The following is a 10325-nucleotide window of genomic DNA, read 5'->3' as shown; positions in this document are numbered from 1 at the left end:
TCAAGTACTAGTTCCAGTCCCAGAAGCTCTGCTTCCCATTCCACTCCCTGATAAATACACCTGGGCTGCAGCAGGTGAGAGCCCAAGCACTTGGGCCACTGTGAGAGACCCAGATGAAATTTCGGTTTCTATCTTCCACTCGGCTGAGATTTGGCCATTGCTGCCTTTTCAGAAAGTGAACCAGTCTATGGAAGATCTCTCTCATTCTCTCTCTCTCTCTCTCTCTCTCTCGCTCCCTGCAGCTCTGTCCTTAAAATAAATAAATACATATTTTTTTTAAAAAAGCTATCACTAGTATGACAATCATCAAAGAATTTGTGGATGCTGATAAGAAAGATGGGATGGTGGAGAATGACTACAATGTCATGGAGTGTTCTTCAGAGGAAGATGTTGACAAAATGGAAGAAGCTCTTAGAACCATTTGATCATAGAGAAACTGAATATGACTCATTCAGAAAAACATAAACATTGAATTCTGAAGTTCCAGAACTGGTAAAGTGTCTCAAGAAGAGGTTTGTGTATTTCAACTAGAAATGGAGGGTATTACAATCAAAGGAAAAAGTTACCCCAAACCAGTTCATTTTTGGGCCCAATGTGGAATTGTCATGAAGATCTTAAATTCCATCAAAATGCATGGCTATGAAAAGACCATACCATTTAAAACCCAAGCAATTCTTGCTATAATAACAGGATGAGACTTGACTGACATTACTAAAACAGGAAATGGAAAGACTATTACTTTTTTGTTGCCAATGATTAGACACAATGTGAATCAGAAGTCATCAGAAGAAGGAGAAGGTCCAATAGTTAAGATTTCAACTTGAGAAAAGGCTTCACAAACTACTAAAGAATGTCCAAAGTTTTCCAAGACCTTGGGACTCACAGTGCTGCGTGTTTATGGCGAAACTGAAATCAGTCCTGACCTGAAAAGAAGTGCTAAAAATTACTGTTTTGCATACCTGTTGAAGGATTGACATGCTAGCAACTAAAAGTAGTCCAGTCACAGATCTTTGAAGGGTGAAAATGAAATAGATTGTTGTAGATGAAGCAGATAGAATGTTTGATATGAGTTTCGTATAACAGGTAATGTACATCATGGTTAGTGACAGCCCTGATTGTCAGAGAATTTTGCTTTCAGCTACTTTCCTCAGAGATATGGGGGCTTTTGTTCACAGAATCCAGAATAAACCCCTAGAAGCCAGATTGAGAGTAAGAATGTGATTTGCTTGGATGTGGAACAGGCAATTGTGATTGAAGAAGAAAAGAAATTCTTGAAGTTGCTTAGGTTTCTGGACAATGATCAAGAGGCAGGATATGCTATTATATTTGTAGACAAGCAGGGACATGCTGATAGTCTTCTGAAAGACTCAACGAGAACATATTATCTTTGCATGCCTCTCCATGGAGGCATTGCTAATATGACAGAGATACATCATAAATGACTTTAAGGATGGAACCTTATAGTTTTCATGGTCCCCTCTGTTGCTTCTTGAGGTTTAGATGTGAAACTTCCAAATCTTATGGTAAATTACACTTAACCCCACCATTATGAAGATTATGTGTACTAAACAGCATGGACTGAAAGAGCAAGCATCAAAGGTTATGCCTATACTTTTATCACAGAAGATCAGTATGGCTTTACTGGTGACATCATTAAATCTTTTGAATTGTCGGTACTACAGTGCCTTCTCATCTCACGAAACTGTGGAGCAATTTCAAGTACCAACAGAAAGTTCAGGCAAAAATAATTTAAAAGTGTAATAGACAGTGTGGTAAGGGATTCAAGTTTGAAGAAACAGAACAAGCTTTGGCTTACAAGAGGAAGAAGTTAAAAAACATGGCTCTTGGTCTACAAAATGCAAGTGCTGATGATGCTGCAGTCTATAGAGTGAATTAACAGCATACTTAGTTCACAAGAGAGTAAAGGATATGGCTGCTGCTGGAACACCCACTTTTCTGGCTCCAGCTGCAGAAATTACAAAGAGACTGACTCTTAAAAACAAGGGTCAGAAGAATCAGGTATCCCGTAGATGTGATGCAGCAGGCACCAATGAAATTCTCAGAGTTGGCATTGTTCTGGCTTCCACTGTGTCTGCAAAACCCACTGCAGAGCAACGTGCTGAAAAGATTGACTGTAAATTCAATTATGTGCCTCTATAGACACAATAACTAGAGAGACAGGATAGTAACAGAATGAATCTTTATTTATTTATTTATTTTGACAGGCAGAGTGGACAGTGAGAGAGAGACAGAGAGAAAGGTCTTCCTTTGCCGTTGGTTCACCCTCCAATGGCCGCTGTGGCCGGCGCGCTGCAGCCAGTGCACCACGCTAATCTGAAGGCAGGAGCCAGGTGCTTATCCTAGTCTCCCATGGGGTGCAGGGCCCAAGCACTTGGGCCATCCTCCACTGCACTCCCTGGCCACAGCAGAGAGCTGGCCTGGAAGAGGGGCAACCGGGACAGAATCCAGAGCCCCGACCGGGACTAGAACCCGGTGTGCCGGCACCGCAAGGTGGAGGATTAGCCAAGTGAGCCACGGGGCCGGCCCAGAGTGAATCTTTTAAAAGATAGGCAAAAGAATAAGAGATCAGTAACTTCCCGCACACTGCCAGGTGGAAAGTCACCTCTAAAGAAGCTCTGCAGAGAATCCGTGAGCAAATTGAAGCCACAGTTACAATCAGAGGATATTACTTCGTTCTTGGCAAAGAACTCAGGAAGGAGAGCAGAAAGTCAACTTGGCAATTGAAAGTGTTCAAGTCATCACTTCTAAAAGTATCAGTCTCACTTCTACAGACTGTCTTTTAGGTGCTCTATCACTTATGTCAGGGAGAATATATGGTATTTGTTTTGGACTGGCTTATTTCACTAAGTATGATTTGAAGTATGATTGAAGAGATCTTTCACATCCTTGGTTAAATTTGTTCCAAGGTATTTGATTTTTTTTTGTAGCTATGAGTGATTGGGATTGATCTTGAAGTTTGTTCTCAGCCATGGTATTGTCTTTGTATACAAAGGCTGTTGATTTTTGTGTATTGATTTTATATCCTGCTACTTTCTGATAGTCTCTTAGTAGAATCTATTGGATGCCTTATATATAGAATCATGTCATCTGCAAAGGATAGTTTTACTGCCTCCTTCCCAATCTGTATCCTTTTATTTATTTTTCATGCCTAATGGCTCTGGCTAAAACTTCCAGGAATATACTGAATAGCAGTTGTGAGGGTGGGCATCCTTGTCTGGTTCCATGTCTCAGTGGGAATGCTTCCAACTTTTCCCTGTTCAATAGGATACTGGCCATGGGTTTGTCATAGGTTGTCTTGATTGTGTTGAGGAATATTCTTGTGTACCCAATTTGCTTAGGGTTTTCATCGTGGAAGGTTATTGTATTTTATCAAATGCTTTCTCTGCATCTATTGAGATAACCATATAGTCTTTGTTCAGCAGTTTGTTAATGTGATGTATCACATTGATTGATTTGCAAATGTTGAAATATCCCTGCATACCAGGGATAAATCCCACTTGGTCTGGATGAATAATCTTCTGATATGCTGTTGGACTCGACTGACAAGAATTTTGTTGAGGGTTTTTGCATCTGTGTTCATTGGGGAAAATTGGTCTGTAGTTCTCTTTTCTGTTGTATCTTTTTTAGTTTTAGGAATTAAGGTGATGCTGGCTTCATAGAAAGAATTTGGGAGGATTCCTTCCTTTTCAATTGTTTTGAATAGCTTGAGAAGCATTGGAGTTAGTTCTTTCAAAGTATGGTAGAATTTGGCAATGAAACCATCTTGTCTTAGACTTTTATTTATTGGGAATGTCTTTATTACTAATTAAATTTCCATCTTGGTTGTGGGTCTCTTTAGGTTTTCTATGTATTCATGGCTCTATTTAGGTAGATTGTATGTGTCCAGGAATCTATCCATTTCTTCTAGTTTTCCCAGTTTGTTGGCATAGAGCTCTTTGTAGTAATTTTTGATGATTTTATTTCTGTAGTGTCTTTTGTTACATTTCCTTCATCATCTCTAATTTTAATGTTGGTCTTCTCTCTCCTTTTTTGGCTAGTTGGGCCAATGGTGTGTCAATTTTGTTTATTTTTTCAAAAAACCAGTTCTTCATTTTGCTGATCTTTTGTTTTTTATTTTGGATTCAATTTTGCTGATTTTTTCCCTAATTTTAATTATTTATTTTCTACTACCCGTTTTAGGTTTAGTTTGCTGTTGGTTTTCCAGATCCTTAGATGCATTAATAGCTCATTTATTTGGTGCCTTTCCAATCTCTTGATGTAGGCACCAATTGCTATAAACTTTTCTGTTACACTACTTTTGCTGTATCCCATAAGTTTTGATATGTTGTATTGTCATCTTCATTTGTTTCCAGAAATTTTTTAATTTCTCTTTTGATTTCTTCAAAATGCTTCATTCAGGAGCATGTTGTTCAGTCTTCATGTGTTTGCAGCTTCATTTCTTTGTGGTGTGAGAACCTGCATAGTATGATTTTGATTTTTTGAATTTGCTTTTTGAAACTTGCTTTATGGCCTAGCATGTGGTCAGTCCTACAGAAAGAGCCATGCACTGGTGAGAAGAATGTGTGTTTTTGCAATGAAAAGTTCAATAAATATCTGTTAGCTCCTTTTGGTCTATAGTGTCAATTAACTCTTTTGTTTCCTTGCTGATTTTTTTGTCTGGTTGATCTGTCCATTGTTAAAGTTGGGGTATTGAAGTTCCCCATTTCTATTGTATTTGAGTCTATGTCTCCCTTTAAATCCCTTATCATTTCTTTTAAATAGGTGCCCTGTAATTAGGTGCATATACATTTATAGTAGTTACATCTTCCAGTTGAATTGATCCCTTAATCATTACTTAGTGCCCCTCTTTGTCTCTTTTAACAGTTTTTGTGATAAAGCCTATTTTGTCTGATATTAGAATGGCTACACCAGCTCTTTTTTGTTTCTGTTGACATTGGATATCTTTTTCCATCCTTTCACTTTCAGTCTGTGTGCATCTTGTTGGTTAGATGTATTTCTTCTAGGCAGCAAACAGGTGTGTTTTGTTTTTTAATCCATTCAGCCAATCTGGGTTTTTTAACTAGAGAATTGAGGCCATTTACATTCAAGGTGAATGTTGATAAGCAACAACTTTCCCCTGCCATTTTTCCATAAATATCCTATTTTTCACTTTGTATTTCTTTTGTACCTTTGCTAGGAGATTTTCTTCCTTTACCCTCTTTTGTAGTAATGACCATGTTTCTATGTTTCTGTGTGCAGCATATCTTTAAGCATCTTTTGTAAGGCTGTACAAATGGTGACAAATTCTTTCAATTTCCATTTATTATGCAAGGTCTTTATTATGGAAGCTCTCATTCATAATTGAGAGCTTTGCAAGGTGCAGTATTCTGGATTGACAGTTTGTTTTTTTTTTTTTTCTTTTAAGACTTCTTGAATATATCTTGCCATTCTCTCCTAGCCTGTAGGGTTTTTGATGAGAAGTCCTCTTTGAGTCTAACTGGAGATCCTCTGAAAATAATCTGGAATTTCTCTTGTGCATATTTTAGAATCTTTTCTTTATGTTTTACTGTGGAGAGCTTGACCACAATGTGTTGTGGTGAAGATCTTTCCTGATCATGCTTATTTGGAGTTCTATGTACTTCCTGTACTTGGATGTCCCTTTCTTTCTCCAAATTAGGGAAAGTTTCTGTTATTACTTCACTGAAAAGACCTATTAATTCCATCTCCCTTTTCATACCTTTAGGAGCTCCTAGAACCCATTTGGTCATTTGCTAGTATTCTTTAGATTCCCAACAGTGATTCTAGTTTTGTAATTTCTTTTTGTTGTTGGTCTGACTGTATAATTTCCTGTGATTTGTCTTCTAAGTCAGATGCTCTTTCTTCACTGATTCTGTGGTTAAGATTTTCCACTGCATTTTTTATTTGATCTATTGAATTCTTCATTTTCAAGATTTCATTTTGCTTTCTCTTTAAGATCTCAATTTCATGAGAGAAATTTTCTTTCATGTAATGTATGGATTTCCCTTGTTAGTGCATTTGCTTCTGATTTCTTCTAAGTAATCCTATGTTCAATTTTTTGAATTTCATTTCTGGCGTTTCTTTAGACTCTTCATCTTCACAATCTAGTATTGAAGTGTTGTAGTCTTTTAGGGGCATCATATTGTGTTCCTCACACAATTGCTGTTTCTTGAATTTGTGCATTTATTATTCAGCATTTGTGGTGATACTTATTGGTTTGTTCTTTGTTTTTGTGCTGTGGCAGCTTTTATCTTTGGACTATGTGTGTGTCCCTTATTGATATCTACAGAACATTTCATGTTACAGCTGAAGAATACACGTTCTTTTTTTTAAAAAAAGAAAGATTTTATTTTATTTATTTAGGAGATAGAGTTATAGACAGTGAGGGGGAAACACAGAGAGAAAGGTCTTCCTTCCATTGGTTCACTCCCCAAATGGCTGCTGTAGCCGGTGCTGCACCTATCCGAAGCCAGGAGCCAGGTGCTTCTTCCTGGTCTCCCACGCGGGTGCAGGCGTCCAGGCACTTGGGCCATCCTCCACTGCACTCCCGGGGCACAGCAGAGAGCTGGATCAGAAGAGGAGGATAGTTCAGGAGACTGAACAACATGTTCCTGGATGAACAGTGGGTCATAGAATAAATCAAAAAAGAAATTAAAAAAATTCCTGGAAATGAATGAAGATGACAACATAGTATATCAATACCTATGGGATCCAGCAAAAGTCTGGGCTTTCATGTGGAGACAAATCAGAAAAGGCTGATTCTTCCAAACCATGAACAAGAATAAATGATTCACTTCTGTTTATACCATGTAGACTTGAAAAGCTTGACTCACACATTAAGACCTGTCAGATGAGTCTAAATTTTATCTTTGGAGACATGAAATATGTCCCATTGCAAGAGAAAACTGATTGTAACAGAGAATTCGGACAGGGGAAGGAAGGCTGATTGCTGCTCGTCAGTTTTGACGGGTGAGGGTACAAGTGAAGAATATCACAATTTGCATGATCAGAGTCGGTGAACTCGAAAGGCCTCCATAGCCTTGGCAGCTCATGACAAGAACCTAGGGTGATTACTGATGCCATAAACAAGAGTGTCAGTTGTTAAGTCAACAACAGGAGTCACTGTGTACTTACTCCTCATGTAGGATCTCTGTCCTTAAGGTGCTGTACATTGTGATTTAATGCTATAACTAGTACTCAAACAGTATTTTTCACTTTGTGTTTCTATGTGGGTGCAAACTGTTGAAAGCTTTACTTAATATATGCTAAATTGATCTTCTGTATATAAAGAGAATTGAAAATGAATCTTGATGTGAATGGAAGGGGAGAGGGAGCGGGAGAGGGGAGGGTTGCGGGTGGGAGGGAAGTTATGGGGGGGGGGAGCCATTGTAATCCATAAGCTGTACTTTGGAAATTTATATTCATTAAACAAAAGATAAAAAAAGAATATCACAATTTGCATAACTGCTACAATCTGCAGCTGCCCTTGGAACTTTAGCAGCAGATGCCTGGCAGTGCTAAATTCAGGAAGCCTCAATTTAAGTATTTCAAGTTACATATCTATCACTCTTATCTGGAGGCAAAAAACTATACATAATTACTCAAATTCTTAAGGAAAAATTTAAGAAAATAAAGCAAAGAAAATCAACAAGGCAATGCTGTTGAAGAAGAATGTGTCACAATTAATTAGCAATTCTGTTAATAATTATTAGAACGCCAGAATCAAGTTAATTCCTCTCATTCTTTAGAAACATTTCCTTGATTTCTTCATGCCCTTGCTTTTTACATTGAACTGTAAGACATTGTGATGCTTTGATAGTCTTTCCAAATAAAGATCTGGTGACCACTGACCTTTCTGGAGGGTGCACCATCAGCACTGTGCTGCCCAGACCGAGGTGCTTAGATACCAGGGCCAAAGTGGCCATTTGTGCTTATTTTAGTTTATCAAGAGCATTTGTGGTGTCTCCTCAATCCATAGCCTATTGATATTTTGGGGTTCGCAATACAATGCCTATAAAAGTAAGAATTACTTCATCACACAGTCTCTGAATTCTTTAGGCGCAGCTTCTTTTAAATATCTAACACACTGTCCTGTTTTTGCCAAGGACGCCATCTTGCCCCTGGCACTCAGTACTGACCCAGTCTGACAGAAGAACAGGCTAAAAATAGCAGCAAGAAAGACATCCAGGGCTCCCCCGATGCTCTGAGGATACTTATGCACTTTTCTTCTCCCTTTTTTTTGAATGGTGCAATTAAGCTAAAGGGTGGACTTCTGATATATGTAAGAAGGTATACTATACATGAAAAGCACACACACAGTATCTATCTATTTATCTTTCTATTTATATATCATCTATCTGATTCATCCTAAGCAATATAAATGCACTTTTCTGGTTTCATATTCTGATTATTTTGCTTGTATTCTTCTCTCAGGCCAGGTACAATCAGAGCTTTTGCTGTACTGGAATTATTCTTTGCTCTGATCACAACTTCACACTTCAAGTACCTGGCATGTGGCAATAATTTAGTAAATGCTTAATATATAAATTAATAAATATACATTGTAATATGAGAGCATAGCTTACACTGCTGTTACAAATGTCTCCAGTGTTTATTTCTTGCTAATGCTTTAATTCCATCAGGATCAACTGTGACTCCATTTATGTGACTTCTGTCATTGGCTATATATGCCTGACATCAATGGGTTGCAAAAGTATCATCTTTTTCCAGGGAAGGGCCTCAAATACGTTATCATAAATATTCACTTTTCTTTAATTCCCACATACAAAACACACTTACCTACATTCCACAGGAAAGAAAGCTGTCAGTCATGGCATTTCCTTCACAGTGAACCCAGGGAGAGATGTTCTAGTTACAATTCAATTACATTACAGACCCAAAGAGTACAAATCACAGAGATAGAATACCATGTTTTGCTCTGTGATCAACCAGTGGTTTGTATTGATGCAAAAACTTTTGAAATCAATGCACATGCAAAGACTTCAAAAAATGTGAACCAGGAAAAGCTACGCATGCTTATCAAATTTTTTCACACCAAAACAAACATCTTTTATTTATTTTTTCCACCAATATTTGAAGAACCCTCATACATATGTGTACACATGAACACACATACTGGATATGGAGTTTACAGAGAGATCTTACATATTTGGAACACAAAATTGTAGGAAAACAAAATATAGATAAAAAATAACTAGTACTGAAACAGTATTTTACACTTTATGTTCTATGTGGGTGCAAACTGTTGAAATCTTTACTTAATATATACTAAATCAATCTTCTGTATATAAAGAGAATTGAAAATGAATCTTGATGTGAATGGAATGGGCAAGGGAGCGGGAGATGGGAGGGAAGTTATGGGGGGGAAAAAGCCATTGTAATCCATAAACTGTACTTTGGAAATTTATATTTACTAGATAAAAGTTTAAAAATATATAGATAAAATTGTTGCACAATAAAAACAGATGTGTCTCATTCTACCTTCATTTCTTTCTGTCAGTTGTTACAAGCAAATGTGATCAAATGGGGGAAGAACCTGGGTCTTCAGATAATTTGTTTTACCAAGGTTGATCAAACTAAAAATATAAACACAGCCTAATGATAACTGGGGAGGAATTTTTAAATATATTTTTCAAAATTCTCCTATTTCTATTATTTTTAGTTTTTTTTTGTAAATTAAGGACTACATAGTACCTCGTGGGAGCATGTTCAATAATGATCTCTTAAATTTAGAACATTTCAGGAGTTTTTCACAAAATGATTTTTTTTCCTTGATAAGAAAGCTACAATCCCAACTTTCACATATTAGTCTTTTGCTACCCATGTTACTACTCTAATTAAAGCTATTTAAATGTTTAATTTATGCCTGATCCATTCAGCCACCAACATTTATGGGACATTTATTATGTGCAAGTTTCCACTAGGCATTCAGTAAATATCTTTAACAACGAGAAGATATTAATTGCTAATAAAGATTTCTCCAAAATTGGCTTTCACGAAGGAAAAGACTTAAGATTTAAGAGTAAAATTAGTTATTTACTTATTGAACCAGGGAAACCTTTGACAACTTCAGTTTGGTTAATATTAAACTGATGAGTTACTTTCCATTCTAGTGTCAAAGTAGCCTGAAAGTCTTACCGGAAATATTTTTTTGGAATGTGTCTTCTTTTAAACTACCACAGATATCTCAAAAATGCCAAATGTTGCAAAGATTTCAATTCAAGTGACTGCTCTGTTCATCTTTTTATTTTTTTATTATTTTTTTTTTATTTGAAAGAGTTACAGAG

At 37.0% G+C, this 10325-nt stretch overlaps 1 pseudogene; it reads left to right on the top strand.

Annotated features, from left to right (window-relative positions):
- The first annotated feature begins 296 nt into the window (after positions 1–296).
- LOC100349481 (putative ATP-dependent RNA helicase DDX46 pseudogene) lies at positions 297–2241 on the top strand (annotated as a pseudogene).
- Positions 2242–10325: the final 8084 nt, after the last annotated feature.

The sequence above is a fragment of the Oryctolagus cuniculus genome, chromosome 6, assembly GCF_051225735.1.
Source record: "Oryctolagus cuniculus isolate XC-2025 breed Fujian yellow rabbit chromosome 6, ASM5122573v1, whole genome shotgun sequence".
In the NCBI taxonomy this organism is placed as follows: Eukaryota; Metazoa; Chordata; class Mammalia; order Lagomorpha; family Leporidae; genus Oryctolagus; species Oryctolagus cuniculus.
The sequence above is the reverse complement of the archived record's forward strand: the minus strand, read 5'-3'. Positions and strand labels throughout refer to the sequence as shown.